The sequence below is a fragment of the Equus caballus genome, chromosome 26 (genome assembly GCF_041296265.1).
Source record: "Equus caballus isolate H_3958 breed thoroughbred chromosome 26, TB-T2T, whole genome shotgun sequence".
Taxonomy (NCBI): Eukaryota; Metazoa; Chordata; class Mammalia; order Perissodactyla; family Equidae; genus Equus; species Equus caballus.
In genome coordinates this window covers 22,299,448-22,323,920 of record NC_091709.1, presented here as the reverse complement: position 1 = coordinate 22,323,920, position 24,473 = coordinate 22,299,448, and the positions used below count along the sequence as shown (strand labels likewise).

The 24,473-nt window shown below is 36.6% G+C and overlaps 1 protein-coding gene across 10 annotated transcripts in view; it reads right to left on the bottom strand.

Moving 5' to 3' along the window:
* Positions 1 to 24,473, bottom strand: part of LOC138920927 (uncharacterized) — a 613,683-nt gene that overhangs the window by 317,715 nt on the left and 271,495 nt on the right. For all 10 annotated transcript variants that reach the window (XR_011432956.1, XR_011432975.1, XR_011432962.1 and 7 more), the window contains one exon: positions 11,100 to 11,179. The gene's annotated coding sequence lies outside the window, so the exon portion shown is untranslated. The remainder of the gene's footprint in view (positions 1 to 11,099; positions 11,180 to 24,473) is intronic.

Sequence of the window (24,473 nt, the reverse complement as noted above, 5' to 3'; positions counted from 1 at the left end):
AGAGATCTCACAACATCTCCACATTTCCCGAGTAAAACACTGAGACGAGTGGAAAAATGTGGAACACAAATATATAATGGAGGAAAACAGTTCTCAACAACAACAACAAAAAATAAAAGACTTTAGTGGGCAGATCAAAAAAATTTATTTTGTTCCAGGAAAGAAGGGGAAAAAAAAGAAATCATGAAAGAGAAATTGATCAACAGAGAGAATTAAAAGTGAAAAGATAATTCATGGATAATTAATGTTTGTGAAATATCAGAACAAATAAAAAAATCAAAGATATCAAAGACAGAATAGAAAAGACCTTTCTCAAGCCTAATGCCAAAGTAAATAATTCATCATGTGCTTGGCAAAATTGATGGGGGAAGATCCAGACCTAGATAACTCTAGCAAAAAAAGTTTCAATTATAATTTTAAAAGACAAATCTTACCACCATCAAAACAGAAAAAATAAGTGTGTGTGTGTGTTTACCCACATAGGAATAAAAATGGGCTGTCCACATCATTTCTCTATAATATAAAAATGAACAATATCTACATAACGTTGGAGTAAATTAGTTTTTGAATAAAAGGATTTAGGTCCAACCATAGAGATCAGAGGTGAACTATGATTGCCTTAGGCCAATAGAATTAGGTGAAAATCAAATATAAGCCGATCAATGTACTACATTCCTCCAACCACAGATATCGGTTCAGAGTGGTCTGGACTACATGACCATAATTGATCTGGTTTTTCATGTTAAAAGGAGGCACCTATATCTGGGAGTCACCTTTTTGTAACTATGACAGAACCAAGCTTTAGGGATAAAACTGACATCACAGAAGGCAGTGAAGAGACAGGAGATAACTAGCATCTTGATGACTAATTAAAACACAGATTTATCCTACCCTACCGATGACAGCTTTCAGTTACGTGAGCCAGTAAATTTCCTTATTGTCTAAGCCATTTGAGTTTATTTTTCTTTTACATGACATGGAAAGTATTCTAATTGAAAGGCTAGCCAAGGGTCCGGCCCTGTGGCCAAGTAGTTAAGTTTCTGCACTCCACTTCTAGGGTTTCACTGGTTCAGATCCTGGGCACGGACATGGCACTGCTCGTCAGGCCACGCTGAGGTGGTGTCCCACATGCCACAACTAGAAGGACCAACAGCTAAAATATACAACTATGCACTGGGGTGGGGGGGGCATTTGGGAAGAAAAAGCAGAAAAAAAAGAAAGCCTAGCCAAATTTAGTTTCACATGTAAAGGCAACAGAAACACATCTTAAATGATCAAAAACTAAGAGATCATATCATTCTTGAGAAGAATTGCATTAGACATGCTGGCTGACTAAGAACGGAATCAAAATTAAGTGTCTATCTTTGGATGAATGAATAAAGAACCATATACACAATGGAATATAATTCAGCCTCAAAAAAGAAGGAAATCCTGCCATTTGTGACAATGTTCATGAATTTGGAGGACATTCTGTTAACTGAAATAAGCCAGACAGAGAAAGACAGATACTGCATGATCTCACGTACATGTGGAATATAAAACTCCTAAAAGCAGAGAATAGAATGGTGATTACCAGGAGCTGGGGGTGTGGGGCAAACGGGGAAATGTTGGCCAAAGGGGACAAACTTTCAGTTATAATCATTAATAAGTTCTAGAGATCTAATGTACAGCATGGTGACTATCATTAATATTAATGCATTGTATACTGAAATTTGCTAGGAGAGTAGATATAAATGTTCTCAATACACACACAAAGGTAACTATGTGAGGTGATGGACATGTTAATTAACTTGATTGAGTGTGTCATCGTTACATAAGGTATACATATATGAAAATACCACATTATATACCTTAAATATATACAATTTTTAATTTGTCAATCATACCTCAATAAAGCTAGGAAAAAATTAAAATAAATTTTAAAAAGTAGTCAGTATGGAGGACTTTCTTACTCAAGCTATATCACAAGCTCTGTATTTGGACTTGGAATTCTTCCCTAAGATGTTACGTTCTTTTTCTTCTCCTTTCTTGTATTAAGAAACAGAATTTTCATGCTACATTCTTCATAACACAATGATGGATGAGCATTTAAAACAATAATGCTATGTTTTACTCTAATACTTACTAACAATAGCTAGATTATTTACGAATTTGTGATACTGTGCCAGAATTACCAGACAAAAAATCATTTCACTTTTTGTTTCTTTTTCCATAGGAAAAAAATGTGTAGAGCCCCATGATAATAAGTGAGCAGATCTAATAAAAAGTCTGCAGGTGCAGATATTTTCTGAGAAAACCCCAATTTTTAGCATTCTATATCAAGTTCCTATGAATGTGCCTCCTATAATTATGCTTCAAAAATAACCAATGGAGAATGATGTTAAATAAAGAGCAACAGTAATAACTACAGTGCATTGAGCACTAGCCCAGCCCTAGTGGTCTAGTGGTTAAGATTCAGTGTTCTCACCATTGTAACCCAGGTCGTTTCTGGTTAGGGAACCGCGCCACCTGCCTATCATCTATCGGTTGTCATACTGTGATGGCTGTGTGTTCCTGTGATGCTGAAAGCTATGCCACCAGTATTTCAAATACTAGCAGGGTCAGCTTTGGTGGCCAAGTTTCAAGAGAGCTTCCAGAACAAGACACACTAGGAAGAAGTACCTGGCTACTCACTTCTGAAAAATTTGGCCATGAAAACCCTATGAATGGCAGTGGAACACTGTCTGATACAGCGCAGGAAGGTGAGAGGATGGTGCAAAAAGAGCAGGCAGGGTTCCCCACTGCTGTACACAGGGTCACTAGGAGTCAGAATTGACTCCACAGCACTAATGACAACATTGGGCACTAACTCTGCTAAATTAGTCATATGAATTATCTCCTTTAATCCTCACTCCAGCCCAGTGATATACATTCTATTGTATTGAGTTGAATACTCTTCCCAAAATTCATGTACACCTTGTACCTCTGAATGTGATCTTATCTAGAAATAGGGTCTTTGCAGATGTAATCAAGTTTAGATGAGGTGGGCCCTAAATCCAATGTGACTGCTATCCTTATAAGAAGAGGGAAATTTGTGATATGTGTGACATGTGTCACACAGAGACACACGTGGAGAATGCCATGGGACCATGGAGGCAGAAATTGGAGTGATTCATCTACAAGACAAGGAATACTAGAAATTGCTGGCAATTACCAGAAGCCAAGAGAAAGTCATAGAACAGATTCTCCCCTAGAACCTCCAGAAGGAACCCATGCTGCCAGCCCCTTGATTTGTGACTTCCAGCCATCAGAACTGGGGGGAGAATATTTTTCTGTTATTTTAAGCCATTCAATTTGCAGTAAGTTATGGCAGCCCGAAGAATCGAATCCATTATTATCGTCTCCATTTTACAGATGAGGAACTGAGGTTTAGAGAGGTTAAATATTGTTCAAGTAAATGGGAGAACTGGATTAAATTCAAACAATCTGATGCCAGAGCCTACGCTCCTGATTACTATCTAAACTGTCTCTAAGGTGATATTTATTGAGCGCTCAGTATATACTGGGCATTTACTCTTTAAGTGTTCTTTGTGGTAGAATCATTGTTTGGCTCTCTAATAACATCTCTTGCAAATTATCCACATTATACCATCAATGGAAAAACTAGGTTCATTGTCATGTTTTCTTTCTCTCCCTGATCTGGGTACTTGTGGTAACGCCTTCCCTTGCTTACTTGGCTGTCTTCTCTTTGGAGACAGCATGGATATCAACTCTGTTAGGACTTTCCCGACTGTTTCCTGACCAAAGTCTAGTCTGACACTCTTTCTACGCCTTTCCCTAGTACAATAAATACTTCAAAATAACATAAAAGTCTATTGTAATTTGCTTTTATATGTCTTCTCCCAAGACTTTCAAAACAAGGAACTATGCTTCCTTCTTTCCATTCTCAGTAACCCACACAGTCTTTGGCATTGAGTAAGCACTCCTAGGTGTTATGAATTACTTACTGAGTGGAATAGTTAATGTTAAATAAAGCAGAAGACTTGAATTACATAAAAAATATAGATGTATACAGATTAATTTAAAATAGTTTGAAGTCTATGGAATAAATACAAATTCAAGTACAGCAAGAAACTAGTTTCTGGAAAGTAGACGACATTTTTGAGTCATTTCATACTCTGAGTAACAGGCTTGAGAATAGTATGATAAATGAATAATTTAACACTCCATTTAAGTGATTTTCTTTGAAATGTTTGTTCCTTTAACATGGTTTAAGAACATGTCTATCATCTGGTTTATTCTTACATTTGAGTTTTTTTTCTGGGTTGAATAGTGGCCCCTAAAAAGATATGTTCAAGTCATAACCCCTTGGTCCCCATGAACCTGAACTTATTTGGAATTAGGGTCATTGCAGAAAAATTAGTTAAGATCAGGTCTTACCGGAGTAGGGGGGGTCCTTAAGAAGTGGAGAAGAATCTTAAAGACAGACACATAGAGGGATGATAGCCTGTGAAGACTCAAAGTCACAGGGAGACACCCTGTGACCATGGAGGCGGAGACTGGCGTGATGCCTGTACAAACTAAGGACCACCAACGATTGCTGGCAACTACCAGAAGCCAAAAGAAAAGAGTGGAACAGAACTTTCAGAGGGAGCATGGCCTGCTGACACCTCGACTCCAGACTTCTAACCTACAGCCATGTGAGGGAATAGTCTTCTGTTGTTTAAACCCCCCAGATGGTGGTACTTTATTATGGGAGCCCTAGGAAATTAATACAAATTTTTTATCTTGAATGCAATCACAATGAATTTTATTATGATCTCCCTATTTTCTTTCTGAAGCCTCTGTTTTGGGTTCATGGAACTTTAACTTCTTACATGTTTACAGTTATTACAATTTTTTGGAATCTAAAACAAAGTAATCATGGTAATAAAAACTGAATTTGATATCCAACACATTATATATATCCTAATAATTATTTTTTTGTTAAAACTTGAAGATAATACAATTTATTGAAATGGAATGAAGGTCTCTCAGGAAAAAAGGCATTGACGACAGACAGACTTGCATATTTATCTAGCCAGAACTTTCCCACATCATGACACATATTATATTTCAAATTTATAACCTTCAGAAGTCTGAAATCCTTCATCGTAGGAATGAAAGTCCATTATAGTTCTGCTGTATCTAGTCTATATTTCACAAGGCCCATGTGAAGTGTAACGTATGGAATACTGATAAGGTTTTAGGGTTAAAACCTCAAGTCTGCTAAAAAGATGATTAATATTACATTAGCCTTTCAGGGCAAAGGTCCAAAATATAATACATTTTAGTTTATAAGCAAAACCAATGAGACATAAAACTGAACAGATATGCAGGTATAAAGTCATAATCTTTAGCTGTCCTCTCAGAGAATGTGGTACCTCTAATCTCACAAATAACATCGCTGTGATTAAATGTAACAAGAGCAGATACGAAGAATGTGCAACGCCGCTAGGGATCTGGGCCAAAGTGCAAAGTGTGCTGTTTGTCTTGGGAAACTTCTCACCTTTTGGTAAACTCTCCTAATCAGCCTCAGGCATCCAGGGTCCCATGTGGCCCACTGGCTGTCCCAGGCTCTCCCCGCCCACTGGACACCCGCATGCCTCCTCCTGGAGCAGCAGCCCTGTGCGTCACAATCAAACTCCTGTCGGTTCCACTTTTCAATCAAAACTCCAGTTTCCTCAGGCTGGCTGATTTTGGCAGTCTCTAAGCAAAATCCTAATCTGATAATCTGATTAAATTAATTCAAAGTAAGTTGTAGATGGCTAATAGCCTAAATTTCTGAGAGAAGCTGAGTTCTTGACAATCTAATTTGTGGAACACACAAAGGAGATGTGTTGAACTGGAAATCTTCTGAGTCCTCTTTGTTTATATTCAAATTTCTTCCCTTGTCTGCCTGCCTGCCTGCTTTCTTCTTTCCTTCCTTCCTAGTTTTCCTTCCTTTCATTCTTTCTCTCTCTTTTCCTCCCCCCACTTCCCTCTCTCTCACATTGCTGGGTCAGTAATATGGAACTCCTTCTTTGCATGGGTACTTATCCATAAATTGACTTCCAGATAGGGATTAAAGTAAGGCAATGACTGTCTTTCCCAAGGCAAATGCAACTTCCTCATTTGCCCATGTTGACAGTACAGTATCTACACCCTTAATATTCTCCTTTGCTAATGACTGTTTTTAAATCTCTAATGAGAAAAAATATCATTCAACTAAGATTCAGGGTTACATTTTCTACTTCTTTAATAATTTATCATATATTTAACATGTGAACGGTGCATTTGGAAGCATCACAATGATCTACTTCTATTATTATTATTATTGTTATTATTATTATTTTTTTTTTTTAAAGATTTTATTTTTTCCTTTTTCTCCCCAAAGCCCCCCCCCGTACATAGTTGTGTATTCTTCGCTGTGGGTTCTTCTAGTTGTGGCATGTGGGACGCTGCCTCAGCGTGGTCTGATGAGCAGTGCCATGTCCGCGCCCAGGATTCGAACCAACGAAACACTGGGCCGCCTGCTGCGGAGTGCGCGAACTTAACCACTCGGCCACGGGGCCAGCCCCATTATTGTTATTATTTTTATTCAAATACTTAACCTGTCATAAACAGCTACTATTGATCAGAATGTCTTTCTCAGAAATGTTAGGCATCTTTTATAAGTAATTACTGATATTTGCATCAAGCCATCAATGCAAAACACATCAATATCTATAATATATTTATTATTAACAATTATTGCTTTAAAATATTTATTGATAAGGAATACCATGGTTTATATTTTTCTATAAATGATCAAAATAGTTCATGTTTATTTCATACTCTTCTGTGCCAGATGCTATTCTGAGTACTTTGCATACAATAATTAATTTAGTCCTCAAAACAATAGTATGGATTGGGTATCTTTACCTCCTTGCTTTTAACAGATGTGGAAAACTAAGGCTTGGAGAATTTAAGAAATTTGCCCAGGATCACACAGTAGGTATACTGTATTTAAAAATCAATGCATGAGTATATGACATAATATATGTATGTTCTTTGGTTAAAAAAGTAAGTTATATATGAATGTTGATAGTATTTCAAGCTCACTCCTCAACGGAAGGTGTGGGAGTAGTAAGTGCGAGTTACACTAATGTTGAAAGATTGCCTTACACGGAATGCAAATCAGTTTCTATGGGTATCTTAGATTAACCTGGACCAAGGCTGGTGAATAAGATACTGTAGCCAGTAGGAACGATAAGAAGTAGTGTTACTTCCAGATCACCTCCTCTAAGGGGTGGTCCAGAGTAGTTGTAGGAGCATTCAAGTCAGGCTTTGATGAGTTTATGAATGACACCCCTGGTGGGGAGATGGTGAACTGACTAGATAAAGACAGATGGCAAGTATTTTCTTCAGAAATTCTAACCAGCAGGTGAAAGAGAAAGTGAGTCACCCTAATTGCTGTGAAATAGGAAGAGAAAAACACAACATAGATTCTTATCAGAATAAAGCTTTATGTAATCCAAAAATACAGCCCCAACCCAATACTATTTCATTTATTTCTGTTAAATAAATTGTTTGGGACTTTCCAGTAAACATTGCTAAGCAGAATACCATCAAGCAGCAGGTCATATAAGGGAAACATTTGAATAATTGTTCAATAAATATATCATAGCTGACTGTTTTAAAATTATAAAAGTAATACCTTCTTGAGGTTAAAAAAATCTCAATACGGAAGTATACAAAGCATAAAAATAAAGATGCTTTTCTTTCCTTTCTTTATCATTCTGTTTCCCTGTTCCAACTACTAATCTGAATGTGTTTTCAAGACATTTTCTCTGCATAAAGAAATATATACACACTTGTCTTGTTTTCCTAAAACAAATGGACTAAAATTATATTTCTGTATATATGTATGTGTGGCTATAAGATTGATATAGTTTTTTTCTATAAGAAAAGAGATCTTAGCATACATGTTATGCTATAACTTGATTCATTTCATTTTTCCCCCCAGAATATAACATGGAAAACCTTTCAAGTCAGAACATTCAGTCCTACCATAGTCTTTTTGAAAAGTTACCTACTATTCCATAGTGTGGTGTCTCGTCAGTCATTTCACTATTCCATAATGTTTTGTCTTTTTCTCAATCTAGGTTTTCACACATTTATATATATTATGTTATGTGTTTGGGGACCTACGTTTCAACTTATTATTTCTGTTTAATTTTCTTAGAAATTCAAGCTTATAGCTATGTCTAGTGTGTTTAATCATGGGAATACTGTATATTTTTTCTCTATTGTCTGGAAGAAATAAGATACCAAGGACTTGGCAAAGGTACTTTATCCAATTACTTCTCATACATTTCACACTGTATATTTTGGGGGGTAAGAAAGTAGATCTGAAGCCAAATAGTTGAGTTTAAAATACCCTGTAGACCACGGTTAAGTATGTAAAAGTTTAATAAACTCAAATTTCCAGTTACTCTGGCCAAAAGCTTATGTTCAAGAAATAGTAACTAACCATCTTAAAAGTAAATCCTAAATGTTGGGATAGGTGGTTAGGCGAAGCATTCCTCTGAGGATTCTCAGGACAACTTGCTGACGAAGTCAGTGTGAGTGGGGTCATCCATGCAACAGCAGCTATATTTCCACTGATTCCTGATTATCCCCCTTGGCACTAAAGAGACCCCTGTGTTTGGAGAAATTTTGCAGCTGGGCAGAAGAGACAAGCATCTGGCTGAGAAATAACACCATAACTCAGAGCAACTTTTGGCCTTCTACATTGATCTTATTAAATTTCAACTTTTTCTTCTGGAAAGGAGATTCACTAAGACAAGAAAAAATATTACAAAAACAATACTTCTGGCACAATGACTAAAGCTAATAGGCTTCAGATATCTTCCAGGTGGGGAACACATTCACCATCAAATGGGGACATGGGCTAACATGGAAGCCTTCTTGGGCTCATCAGAAACCAGCATATCCTGGGGCTGGGCCCATGGCTGAGTGGTTAAGTTCGCACCCTGCGCTGCAGGTGGCCCAGTGTTTCGTTGGTTCCAATCCTAGGCATGGACAAGGTACTGCTCATCAAACCACGCTGAGGCAGCGTCCCACATGCCACAACTAGAAGGACCCACAACAAAGAATATACAACTATGTACTGGAGGGCTTTGGGGATAAAAAGGAAAAAAGTGAAATCTTAAAAAAAAAATAAAAGAAAGAAACCAGCATATCCTCTTCTCTCCCCCACCAAAGAAATAAGCAAAATATCTGGGCTATTTCTTTATAACTAACATATTTAGTGAAAAAGATAAAATGAGTTATCAGTTGGTACAGACACAGGCTAACTGAGAATCTTTGTTAAGAGAGGTGAGTGAAAATAAAATAGGCTGCTGGAATACCAAAGAATAAATATCTTTATGAGTGTAAATGGAGGAGGGAGGCAATGTCCACATTAGCAGGCACAGGAATACTGTGCAGGAGGTAGAACAAATAATTTCCAGAATCTTCAGCTAAGATAAAGAAAAATTATCTCTAGGTCAGAAGTGTTTTTTTAAATTTATAACTGTGGGCGAAACCAAATAAACAAACAACACAAGCAAAGAAAACCCTGGAGGCAAGAGAGATAAACATTCATATAACAGAGGCCAATAACAGCAGATATTTAAAAAATAATGTGTCTTTTAAAAGTATACATTTAGTCAGAGGATAACTAGTAGTCTATGTAAGGGTTTGTAAAGTGATTATAAAACAAACATGAGTGGAGATTTTTATATATTTTTATTTGCAAGAATAACTATTCAAATTTGGTTCAGGTTTCACAGAAGGGTGAAAGAGAAAGTACCAACAAAACTCTTTTGAATAGCTTTTATTCCTCTAAAAACATTTATAATTAAAAAGGAGTCATGAAGGTGCAAATTGTACAGTAAACACCACCTGGAATATTAATAAAAATATATATCCCCAAACTCCACACTTCCTACAAAATTTTTATTTTAATCACATCTACATTTTAGTCACATCTAACATGATTCTACTCATCTAATTAATAAATAGGTAGAATCATATTATATAAAAACTCTTTTTGGCATGAAGATCCTTGAAATATTGATAAAACCCATTGATCATCTTCACAGAAAAAAGGAAAATACACACATTATATTGCACATAATTTGAGAGGGATTACTGATTATCTTATACAAATCTTATTCTTTGATCCTAATTTAAGGAGTTCTAGTCTAAAAGAATGGCCCAAACTAAATAAGTGCAATCTACTAATAGTTTCTGAAATTTGACTAGTAGAGGAAAAATCTGGTTCATGCCACCATGTCATAGTAAACATGCTGTATTTTCTTGGAACTGGGTGGGGTGGGATGGGGTGGGGAGAAGCAGAGCAGAGAGCCAGCAGCACGTCTCTGCTCCTGCCCCAGAAATGACTCTGGAATTCTCTTCCCCTGTTATTCCTTTGCTCTTCCAACCCTCTATCACTCATTCTCTGAGAAGCCCTACAGAGGGTTTTCTGAATAGGATAAGTGAAATGGAAACTTTGGTAATAAACATGCATCTAATATCCATTATAGAAAACACAGCAAGAAAGGAAAACAACCCAAGACACTATCTTGTAAACTAAGTAAAACTAACTTGTTTTTTTAAACTAATAAAAAGCCCTTTAAGCATCAATATATATTTATTTAACTGTTACATGTCTACATTGAATAGTTCGGATAACCTAAAGTGATAACCAAATTTTAAGGAATTGTAAAGTCTTTACTATTTTATAAACCCGTATTATGATCCTAAATGTCATCTTAAGGAACTCCATGGTTGTAGGAGCACAAATATGGGTGTTCTAGTCAGATAAAGCAATCTTGAATTCTTCCTGATTAAAAATCAGAGTTAAAATCACCCGCCATGGGTGTCAACCAACTTTACACCAAGTTCATCAAAATAAGCTTATAGGAGTGAACAAAGTTCGATTCAGCTGTGGTCATATTTCACAACTGCCAGCAATAGAGACTGCCATACTGTGCATTTTATATGTACGCAACTTACAAATGATAGCTACACAATGGAGCATTAGCAACTTGGTCTATTTGCAAGTCACTTACCATATTGCATATTTCATCCTCTCCTCTGCTCACATTTTGACGTTGAGAGTTTTCCTTATCTCAGAAGCAGCAACAAGCTCCTGAAAAGTATTTTTATATTATAAAAGATTGTACTTATGCATATACATACAAATATTTCCTCAAATAATGGTCAATTTTTTAAAACTACTTTCAACAAATTAGTTGATTGTATCTGAGAACACTTGATTTTTATTGAATTCTGTCAAGACATCAAAATGTGCAGATTCACCTTTGAAAAGTGTTAAATTTGCATTTATTCTTTTGTCCCTAGGCTTACAGCTGGGTGGTGTTATTTTTTAAGCACCTATTTGAGGTGCTAAGAGGTCCTAATTAGATAAATTAAACAAACACAGCATTAAGTTTCAGAAACGAAGTGTCAGAACAGATCCCTTTTTGATATGCAGATCACTAATCGAGCAACAGTAAATGGCAAATAACGTGATTGTTTCCTGCATCAACATATTGGGTTTGATAAAAACAGTTTTACTTTAGTAACTGCCCAGGATATTGCTCTGAGTGATTGAGAGGGACTATATTATTTTCTAGAGACTTCCAGCTGCTTTCATTCTAATTTTTCCTGCCGTATTATGAATGAATGAATGAATGAATGAAAAAGAACGGCCAATGGTCTCTGTGTTACAGTGTAGCATTATCACCCCTGGGAGGAGCATGCTGTTTGCAGGGCTGACGAAAGAAAATAAAACAAAACAAATCACCACCACCACAACAACAAACCAGGGGTGATTCATTTCAAGTCAATTTAACAAATCAGTATGTAAGTAAGGCACCAGCTGGCTATAAGGGCCACGAAGATCACTTGAAGGATTTATAATCCAGTGAGGAAAGCAATACAGACATGTTTACGACTCATGATGAAACATGAAACAATGAAATTAATTACAAACATAAGAGTCCTTTAATTGTTTTTGAGTTGATCAGGGTAGGCAACACTGAGGTGGAATTTGAACTGTACCTAAATGGAAAATCAGCATGTACAAACATGGAGAGAAAGAACAATCCAGATTAAGAGAATTGCCTGGGTTAGGAGGCAGAAAACAAAGTGTGGTGGGAGAACCTAATGAGCGGGTTGAACTTCAGCCCAAGTCCAGGAGTAAGGGTACGAGAAATAAATTCATGTTCAAGGGGGAATTAATGATTTTAGTTTGATGGCTAATTGAGCTTGAAGTACCTATGGGAAATTCAGATCTAAGGTTTAGGATGGATACCCAAATTAGAGGTAAAGATTGAGTCACCTGCACAAAGGTGCTAACTGAAGCTTTGGCAGCCTTTGAGATAGCCCAGAGTGTGAGCATGGCATGGCTAGAGAATAAACCTACAGAATGCTTACATTTAAACACAAGTAAGAGAAAGCAAGCGTTTTGCAAAAGAAGAGAGTGGCCAACATTGTCAAATGATGCACACATGTATCAGATTCAGCTATTTGAAAGTCACTTGCACCCTGTGAGGGAGCAGTTTCAGTGAAGTGGTGGGCAGAGAAACCAGATTGCAGATTGGTTGAGGGTAAATTGGTCATTGCAGGAAATGGTCAAAACAAGTGGGGAAGTTGGGGAAAAAGCAGGGTGGGGAAAGTTTTCCAGAAAGAAAGGCACATTAGAAAATGGAGAGGAGGAAGGCAAAATACATCAAAGAATCTTGAACAATACCAATTTACAAGTAGTGCATTTTAAATGTGGTTTCTTTATGATATTCATTGAAGAGATGCATCAATCAAGACTAAGATTTTCTAGCCAGGGCAACAAATATATCACTTTGAAAACTTAAATTCAGCATCTCAAGTTGCCCAAACTACCTACCTACTAATTACTAAGAAAGAAAACATGTAATGAGTGTGACTTAAAAAAATACTTTCATATTTAAAAAAATATTTTTTGATAAAAGACGCATATTCACGTCAACAGAGACCTACAGAGCTCTGGAACATGATCTCATTATAAATCTTTCAAAGGGAATAATATAGGACAAAACACCTGCCAGGAAGGAAAATAAGACATTTTCTTTTTTTAAACTCTAATATATGCCTTGTGTCTCCAAATGCTCTTGCTTACCACATGGAAAGTAAGGATATGATGCAACATAGCATTTGGAAACACAAATGTTTTCCACCCAAACAATTTTCACAAATATTCCTAAGACTATGAATACATTTTTCAAAGGATATAATTACTGCTTACATATCAGACAACCTGAAACTGACATTCTAAAACATAGCTAGCTAGTATTCTTTATAAGTGTCAAGGTCAGGATGGGCAAAGAGAGACTGGAGAGATGTCAGATTGGAGGACACTAAAGTGACTTGAGGATTGGATCCTGGGCAGAGAAAAAGGACCTTCATGAGACAACTAAGAAAACTTGACTAGGTTTACAGATTAGTTAATAGAATTGCTTCAATGCTAATTTCCTGGTTTCAATCATTGTAATTTCAACTTTTTCAATTAACGTAGTCTGTTGGAAAATTTTCTCTCCTTGGGAAAATGTCTCTACTTATAAAGTGGAAATTAGTGGGGAAAAAGTTCATGAGCAGATATGTCCTTCTCTGCCAACTTCTCTGGGGGAAAGCTATTTTGTTAGTGGGAAACCTGAATTTTATTCATCTTATAATATGGTTAAACCATTAGAAATGATTGCTTAGATGATGATGTTGACACTAAAATAAAAGAAACACTGCAATGGAAAATCAGGAAAGCTGGGTAAATTTCAAAGAAATTAAGGTATAAGAAATGGAGTAGCAGTTTGAAAATATCTGTGTACTTCCCAGATCACTAGGTCCTACTACAAGCCGGCCATAAGACAGCACATCCATTAATTTGACTATATAATGTCAATATTTTGGAATTGGTTTGTAATTTCAGGTATTTGGATATAAAAGAGAGTAGAGATTTCTACGCAGATCATACTATGATTCTGTCGTTTGAGAAATGAAAGTATGTGAATGCCCAGCACAAGGATCTGGGTCAACAGAAAGGATCACATTCAGCCAAAAACATTAATACGTCAAACTTCCTTTCACCATGCCAATGTATAGTCATCAGATCGTTTCATTGAGAACTACATATTTTGCAATTGCAATAGAGATTGAGTTTAAGGCTATTTATCATATCTGCCACTATATTTCTTAATCATATGTATGTTAACTAAGAGTTTTTTTGGCACTTTCATCAAGCTAGTTACATGATCATAATTAGTTTTGGTTATAGCTATCTCAATTAACAAAAAGTAAGATTATCCTTTCTCACGTATACGATCAGAATTTTCAAACATATGGCAGACACTATATACCCTTCAAAAGAAAGCATAATGTATGTTTTGATACAACTTTTTGTTTTAGGAGTTTTTTAGTATCAAAAAAATAAAAACCCAGCCTTTTTCTAACAGAGTTCTGTAATCAGGTCCTTCCACACAAATAATAATTTACTTAATTGAAATAGCCTCCTCTATCTAGACAATGAAATGTTTTAGAAATATCTGAGTCTCAGGGCAAATGCTGGATTTGATTGTTCTTGGTCCTAATGAGAATGAATCCAATGTCAGCCCAACTCTCTCCACGTTGCTGTTACATTTTTTTCCCTCACCATTTTGGTTAATCTTCACTTTCCACTATTACCATGCAAACTCCTGAGGAAGAAATATCATTTGTCATAGTATCCAGAAGAAGTTTTCAGTAAATTTTGATGACCAGAATGCAATAGTACTTATTTCAAAATACTGGAATTCTTAGATATAAGATAATATTATTTAGAATATAAAGTAACAGATTTGCTAAAACAAAGTGAGGCCTTCTTTCTTCTCCAAGCAATGAGTGTTTGCTTCTTGCTCCCTACTTGTCACCTTGAAAGGTAAGTGCAAACCTTGTGTGGGCAGCCACCTCTAGTGAAGGAAATAGCTTCTGTTCCTCTTGCCTAGAATGTTCTTCTCCCAGAAATACGCGTGACTAATCCCTCTCATCTTCCAAGTTTTTATTCAAGAGTTAACTTCTTAATGAGGCCCTCATTGGTTACTTAGAATTTTTATCCTCGCCTGACACCTCTTTCCTGTTTTATTTTTTCTCTTTATTGTGTATCATTATTTAACACACTGCATACTTTACCTACATATATTGTTTATTGCCCACTTCCAACGCTAAAATACAGACTCCACGAGGGCAGAGGGTTTTGTCTTTTTCTTTTAGTTCTGCATTGCCAAAACCCAGGACAATGTCCAACATTTTGGTTATTTCTAATTGTTTACTATAATTAAGTCTACTAGATATACTCTAAGCTAAATTTTTGTGGGATGGTCCTATTATGAAAAAAATAATTCAGATATTTTTACTTAAAATAAGCCTTTAAAGAAAGGGGCTGGCCATGTGGTCAAGTGGTCAAGTTCGTGCGCTTCCACGGCTCAGGGTTTCACCAGTTCAGATCCTGGGAGGGGACATGGAACCCATCATCAGGTCATGCTGAGGTGACATCCCACATGCCACAACTGGAAGGACCCACAACTAATATGCCACTATGTACTGGGGGGATTTGGGTAGAAAAAGCAGGAAAAGAAAAAGAGATTGGCGACATTTGTTAGTTCAGGTGCCAATCTTAAAAAAAAAAAAAAAAGAAAGAAAGATGATGAGTTTTGCCTTGTCTTAACACATACTCTGAGGCTTGCTCAAAATTTGGAACTCAAATCTATAAAGATTAGACTTGCTCAAGAGATTTTCATGGTAGTACTAAGTTTGTGCCTTTGCCCATTCATAATTTTTTTCTCACTATTGAGTGCCTCCATCCCTAGGCTGAGACTTTCAGAATGCTGAGGAGTAAGCATGTGGGACGCCTGTGGTACAGTTTAAGCATGTGATTATATTAGAATTCTAAGGGCATTCTGATGTTTTACTGGGAATAAAACTCCTTACAGTGATTAAAATACATGACATATGATACATTTTTCTAATAAATGGTAAGTAACCATTTCCAGAGGCATAATACTTTTTCCCATAAGAGAATTTGTAAAGTTTAATCCTCAAATAGCAAGAATATATAGTTTCTTGAAATAAGGATCTTTAATATACTTGTATTTGGAATGACCACACAATGGTCATAAGATGGTTCCATTTTCTCCCTTTCATTCCAAAATAGTCTCTATCAATTAAATTCAAAATCTGAAGGAATAAAACATACTTTCAAAAATCATGTCCTTGGAAAAAAGTTTTTGAAAATAATCCAAATATGATTCAGGGCTGCAATATGCTGACAACCAGAGAGAAACCAAACTAAAATGGTAAGGACATTTATCAGTAATGAAAATTTCATACCAAAGTATAAAAGAGAAACTAGTATAAAGGCTAATTTTAAGCCATGCCTAATTTGAGAAGAGTTATGACCATTTAAAATATGTAAACCATCTTGAACGTTATTCAAGAAGTAAGTGCCAAGTATTTAGACATTTTAAGATTTTAAGATGCTCAGCATTTTTATTGGTATGTCTAAAATGTTCTCTTTTTAATTAAGGAATGCATTCTTAAAGGCTACCAGTAGAATGAATGAAGCTATATTGTTTTATGGCATTTTAAAAAGTATAACATCCATACATAGAATTTCATGTAATGCAAGCTTAATTTTACATTTTTAATAGATCACATTCAGATCAACTTTCAACAACAAAAAATTCAAGTCAAACAACAAAAATGTTACAGTATCTAAAAAAGACATTGAGAAACCAAGCAAATGAAAACATCCAGAATAATTTCACTGAAGTAGAAATCTTTGGGATGCTACTTGAAAAGCCAACAAGCAAAAAATTAAAAAGCAGGAAAGAAAGAAAGAAAAAGAAGGAAGAAAGGGAGGAAAGAAAAGAGGAAACAATGAAGGGAAGAGATAAATTTAAAAAAAGGGTTAAAACATATACCTCCATTTAACAAACATCTTTTTTTTTTAAGGAAGATTAGCCGGGAGCTAACTGCTGCCGCCAATCCTCCTCTTTTTGCTGAGGAAGGCTGGCCCTGAGCTAATATCCGTGCCCATCTTCCTCTACTTTATATGTGGGACACCACCACAGCATGGCTTGTCATGCTGTGCCATGTCCGCACCGGGGATCTGAACCGGCAAACCCCAGGCCGTGGAAGTGGAATGCGCGCACTTTACCACTGCGCCATCAGGCCGGCCCCACAAACGTCTATTATTAAAAGTGTATACCAACCACGAAGTTTAAAATAGGCTTAACGTGTAAATGCTTAATGGTAAAACAGTCAGATACTTTGAGAAATCTTTATGAACAAATAATCACTTGGAAGCTACCTGTGTCGTGAACAGGAGAGAGGATGTTTTAGCAGAGGAAGGTGAAGTTAAAAGGGATAATGTCAAATTTGAAATCACATGTTTGTATTCCAGAGAGAATAATAAATGTGTCCTAGATAAATCTGTTCTAATTCTAGGTAGAACACAATTTAGAGAAACTTGTTTTGATACCAAAAGTCCCTGTTCTTGTCGTAATCAGAAAGGCAGCATTTCTCATCTCACATTTTAAAACCAACTCAATAAAAACAACTTTTGGCTACATATCAAATATTTGTTGGAACACAGAGGAGATAGTTTTGTTTGGTATATGTTGATCCATCCACTTTGGAGGGAGAAAAGCAGGTCCTTAAAAAGCAAATTATCTACCACTTGACGTCCTTTCTTTTATGAAGGAAAAGGAGTCCTTTACTTAAAAGTGTGTATTTGTATTTCTTTATTTAAACTTTCAGCAGCTGTATACTTATTCACCTGGGCTAACCTTCAAAAATCATTTACAATCTGTTTTCACTTCACACTCTCACCAGTTACCCATTTACAATGTGTATTTTTTCAAGGAATCATTTAAGAACCATTTGATAAAGACTATTTTAATATAGATTAATAAAAATACCATCTATAACTTTTATAAATGTATTTCCCATAATTGGAATTAAAATCCATGGTGAAACACTATTCCTAAAAAACAAATACATTTAGTAAATATAAATTATAAATTCATCTTAAAAGGCACTTTATGAGCAAAGTATGAGTCGACGTGGCTATTATTAACGTTCCCCTAACCAACTGTTAGAAATTCTATGTAGCTGGGGGCCGGCCCCCGGGGCTGAGCGGTTAACAGTTTGCGCGCTCCGCTGTGGCAGCCCAGGGTTTCACGGGTTCGGATCGTGCGCGCGGACATGGCACCGCTTGTCAGGCAACGTTGAGGAGCCATCTCACATGCCACAACTAGAAGGACCTACAACTAAGATATACAACTATGTACTGGGGAGATTTGGGGAGATAAAGCAGAAAGGAAATAAAAAGAGAGTGGCAACAGTTGTGAGCTCAGGTGCCAATCTTTAAAAAAAAAAGAAAGAAAGAAATTCTATGTAGCTAAAGTCTTGATTGGGGGGTGGGGATAAAAAGAACAGTTCAATTCTCTACAGTTATAATATTCAGAGGTGTTATCCTCAAAGAGTATTAAATTTTAATTTGCAATATATAAAAAGACAATTATTTCAATGGGGAAGAGTTCTTTATAAGGGAAAATGGGTATTTGGGAAGCTAGCGTTTGCAAACAATCAAATTGTGGATTTTCTGATGTTGAAACAATATCAACTAACCAGCCTTTTTGTTATGCTGGGTGACAAAGGTTCAGAAGCATAAGTCAAAATGTCCTCTTGAGACCACTTGGAATTTATTTCTTTTAATACCTCTTGTTTAAGACAGGGCAGCAATCAGGCACAGAGCATCACAGTGCACTTCACTCTAAACACGCCATCTTGTAGTAATTGTCCTTTTTAAAGGGAAGGGTCCCTAGTTACATAAATGAGCACGATTTTGCAATAGAAAAGCCTATAACCACAAAGGACAGCCATGTCCTCTGGACTGACACAGATTTCACCTTAGAAACTAGAAGTTCATTAAAATACTTCTTAATCAATAGTCACTCCCCAAACCAGTTATAAGATGAAAACTTTGCTTGAAATAATAGTTTTAATCCATCAAATTTCATGTCGCATTACTTAGTACAATACAGAATATGATAATTCATTTGATATCAATTGGGTTCTGTATTATGTTTTTAGACGTCAATATTTATAACAGTGCCTGATCTGTATAAAACTATTATTTTCGTTATTATTTTATGATAGACAATATCTGATTGAAGGCATTTCAATAAAATTGAAAAAGTAAAAGTCTGTAGTTATGTTAGATTTTCAAAAAGTTAAACTAGTTGAAAACACATTTACATGGACATGAATTATCCAGACATAGAAGTCAATTTACTCTCTGCTTATTTTCTAAGTAATGTGGGGATGATTTTTCAATTAGACATGGAGGAAGTTTTCCTCCAATCTTCACGGCAGTTTATTGGGTATGCCCTCTCCTGTCTTTTATCTCTTCTGCCCCATGGCTCCAACAGCTGCTATAAAGAGTTAGTTAGAAAGATCAGAAAAAGATACAGTCCTCTTTAAATTGCACATAAATGATTTTTTACAGTAGCTAATAGGAATCAAAGACACCAAACAAACAAAAAGTGCAATTAATGTGCTTTAAGCAATTGCACTCTGAGTGAATTTTTTGTGATTAATATATCAAGTACATTAAGTTTTATGTGAGCAAATAGTCAGTTCCATGGATGCTGTCACAGGACAAGGATTGGCATTGGGCATAGAAAGAGGACCAGCTGGGGACACAGAAACAGGAAACGAAACAAGGTTTCATATAGATACAGGAAAGGGTGACTTTTTCTTTTTTTTTTGTCTCTTTTAGCAGCTCCTGGTTGAATGTTTTATCAATACCCTGAATGGAAGAATTAGTTGCAAATGTCAGGATCACAGAGCAGTTATGTAGCTCTAAATTAATTGTAATTAAAGAATTATTTATGTATGCTTAAATTAACTATTCAGAAAACTTTAAATAACTTAGTCTAAAGTGGTTTTTTCCTCAACTAATTTTTCCTGTTGTTTGTTCAAAAACCCACTTCAATGACATTTTCTGACTAGGGCTCAAAATGTTCAAAGTTAAAAGTTCCTCTTACAGATGGTGAGGGAAGAAATGTCAATCCTGGATAGGTATGGCACACGTTCCACTAGAGCTTCTAATTCAGCAACGCTTCAACAAATGTCTTAATGGTCTTCATCAAACAGTATCACCAAAACCACTTTTTATTAATAGAATTAGGGTAATTAAAGCACATATTCTCTATGATATACACAGGTCAATAGCTTGACAAACATAATCACCCTGAAAATGAATAAAAACCATAAATATGAAGGTAGAAAACAGACACAGACTTATTAAAATCTCTGACAAGTGTTTTACAAAGGTAATTATTGGATAAGCTATCACCTTGTGCTTGTAATGGGTAGACAAAACAGAAATGAGTTAGAAGCCAAGAGATAACAATATAAAAGTAATAGCTGAGAGAAAAATGACGTTCTAGGATAAGTATTCAAAATTAGCAGCCCTCAGGCGGGAGCAGAAATGGCTGCCCCAAGTTGCATTCTTAAGGAAAGAGTCTAGTCAAGAGACACATCTTACGCTGGAACCTAGTGGGGAAGTCTGCTTTGGGGGGCTGCCCTAGAACCTCCAATCACACATAGGAAGGTTAAATATAACTCCTTTCTGGAAAGAATCCTGCAACTTTCCCAACAATGGCTCTTGTTCAATATTTTCAAGAATTTGGGTCATATGTCTGGATTGTAATTATTTATTTCTCTTTCTCCTAAATCAGAATGTGAGGTTTCTCAGGGTTAGAACAATATTTAATTATCCTGGTGTTTCTCAAGTCTAATAACAATACCTATAATATACTATTCACTCAAATTTTTCCACTGTTTGCTTAGCAAAGACCTATACAACTATTGTCTCTCCCTCAGTATTTTTTTAGGGTTACATTCTCTGTTCTCAGATTTATTGCAAAGATTTTAGGCTACTTCTGAATTATGTGGAATAAATATGCTTAAGGGCCCTTTACATTCTGACTTCTTCCTAATAGGTGAAAGAATGCAGACAGGACCTCTCAACTTTATTCCATTATTTCTAGGCGCACTGCCTGGTTCCAAGTCTCCCCATGATCGGGATAACATATTCATGCACCCAAAAATGGTTACCACATTCTCTGTCTATTGTCTCTTCACCATTTAAACCTTCCAATTTCTAGTTCTGAGGTGATACAAAAGAAAACAGTTAGTGTAGCAGAGTTATTGTTAAATCTTTAAATCACCAGAGTGAAGTCAGAATAGTGCCATTCTCTCAAAAACTGGAATGACGCTGAACTAAATGAACAGGCTGTTACAACTCTGTCATTGAATCAAAAATGTTACCAGAAGCTAGCCTGTGGAAGAGGAGACTAAACATAGCTGTTAATCTAACAAAATCAAAGATGCATATATGCTTGTATATTCGTGTGTATAGTGCTTGTGTATTCATACACAGATGCATTCATATACACATTTTTGGTGTGTATACACACACACATACATATCTTGCATATTTGTATAAAAAGTCACAAAGAATGCTAACTAGTAGATAGCTATTTTGTGTTAGTGAATGATTTTTCTTTCTTTCAAGCAAAGTGAGAAATTCTGGGAGAGAGGGAGTCTTGGGTTAACACACAGTGTAAAGTGTTGCGTCACCTCTGGGAGGAAACTTAAATAAGTCTAGGGCAGGGTGAAAAGAGGGGAAACAGGATAATACAAGGAAATATTTTCTCCCCAAATTTAACAGCAGGTAGAAAAGCCAAAAGCGTGGGCAAGGCTTGGTCTAGTGGAAGATCTTTTAAAAAAAAATTCTGGATTCTTGACTCACAGATTGAGGGTAGGGTGGAAGGAAAGTGGTGAGAGGCTGCAGAGGTCCTTGACTGTTGACCCTGGACAGCTTCCTTCTTTTGGACACTGTGGCTTTCTCAGAGGTGGTGAAGGAGGAAACCCGCTAAAGAGCAGGAATGGAAAGCAGTCGAGTCCTGCAAAGCCTGGGTACCTCAGATGTGGTGCTGGCAGGCCGCCATCTGTGGGCCCCGTGGTTACAGCGTTGGGGTGCCAATCTTCATCGATGAGCAAGCTGGGAAAGCTCATCTAGTGAAAGGCTACGACAGGATGGCAGTGAAATTCAAATGGCAACATCCTGAGGTTTCGCCCATGGGCATTAAATAAAGAGGGAAAAGTTTTCTCTCGTCTGTTTACCAAATTTTTTGTACTTAAAATAACCAGTCTTTTCATCCTCAGAACTAATGACTTAAGGCAGATGTAAACAAAGAATCTGTTTGAAATTCAGAGTTTAGTCTGAATGGCTAGGGGGCAACCTTATTTAGCAGCACAAATTATGTCTAAATATGGAAAAAGACAGGTGGTCATGTAGAAAATTATACTGAAAGATCTTTTCCTTTGGCTAACAGAGCTGGCTCTTTGAAAGTGAGAGTGAGTCGGTCAGTTATCAGGGAAAGGTTGTTTGAGGAGAAGATGACAAGGACGCCGGAATGTTCCTTAGAGCCAAGGAACACGGTCTAGTCCTCACTCTGCTAAGTTCAATTTTGAGTCTTTTGTTACTATATATTCCTCAGGAGTTCCAATAAAATAAAATTTAAAAATGTGAATATAAACCTTGATTTTGGTTTTGTGACATTTGGTTACATAGTGTACGTGGCCCCTAAGAACTTTCCAAAGCCAATATTTGTTATCAGAAGAATACAGGACAAGTCATCTAAACCCCCTAGGGCTCCTTTGCCTCATCTATAAAATATGGATGATGATGATCACAGCCCCTAATGGCTGTTAGAAGACTTTGATGAAAACACAAAGGTAAAGATAAAATGCGATACAGTGGATATATGCTGTTATTTTGGGGGAGAATTTTCTTCTGATAAAAGCATTTGGAATGCCTAATGAATAATGAGTTTAGCTCCATAACAGTTATATGTACTTGGAAAAGGAGAAAGGTAAAAGATAATTTAGATTGTAGCACTAAGCAGAAGTAACATGCAATCCAAGATGGGTACGATTCAGTAATGTCCAGTATAGTGTGTATTGTTGCTAATGTAACTCTCAAGAAGGTGAATGTGACATATGAATATGAGGTTCAAGCCTCATGTCTATTTCACAGATTAAAAAACACAAGTTCTCAGAACTCTATATTATCAATGTCATGTAATCATGGAAAGGGCTTCGGATATGACTGGTTTGGCTGCCTGGAGTATACAATCAATACAACTGACAAAGACCTCGGGGGACTATTCAAGATGCACGTTGAAATTAGAGGTGCGCGTTTACGGAAGATGTCCATTCTCTTCGTTACAAGTGAGGCAGAACAGCAAACGGAAGACAGAAAAACAAAGGCCAGAGTTCAGAGGCGATTCTACTCCCAGGGAAGAGCCAGAAAGCAAATTACCATCAAAGAAGAAGCTTGAGTGCTCCTAGAGTTATGACCCACTCACCTGGCCCACAAAAGACAGCTAAGTCCCCTTTGAGAATAGGTATGCCTTAAACTATATTTGGCAGTAAAAATTATCGGCTAGATGGAAAACTCCCTTGACGCACACTGAATAGTCTAAGATTTTTTTTCAGATATATCCAAACTTCATACCATTGTCCTGATTTATCACTGTACATGGTCTTTCTCTAGTCATATGTAATCAGTAAGGAACAGCCGCTCCACAACAGCTCCAGAGGGACTCTGCTCAAGGGCCATTTCCCCCAGCAGATTCTCGTCTCCACACCCAAACCCAAAGGAGTGTAGGCCTGTTAACCATCTTGGCAGCTCTGATGCCACTGGAATACAGGCCTGTGAGACAGCAGTAAAGTATCCTCTAGCCACTTTGGGTTAGCCAACTCTCAGTGGTGTTTTAAGACCAAGAGTCTGTATCTATTCACAACTTTCCATTTCTACTGCTGCTATGTTTGTTCACTTACTAATTCATTCACAAAATATTTATTAACCATCTACTCTGTGTCATGACCATAGTAAACAATGATGGACACAGATCTCATCTTCATTTTCATCACAGTCATCTACCTTACAAAAATAAGACGGGTAAAATGCCAAGGCTTACAAATACCCAGCCCGTAGACTCCTTTAGCTCAATACCCAGCCCATAGCCTCCTTTAGCTCAATGTGAAGTGCATAGCCATTTACTACCCCTAGCAACTCTATGAGAAAGCCTTGTCAAGAGAAAGACAGGCTTCTAGAGGTTCCAAGATGTGCCCAAGATTACACAACCTCGGATGGAAAGGCTGGCCAGACCAGATCCCAGATGAGGTACTACTGCTTAATTCTTTCCCCACTGTACCAGTGGTTTTCAAATGTTTGTTTCATTTAACTTGAATAGCAGAACTTTTTGATTAAATTACATATTACTAGAAAGCCCAAT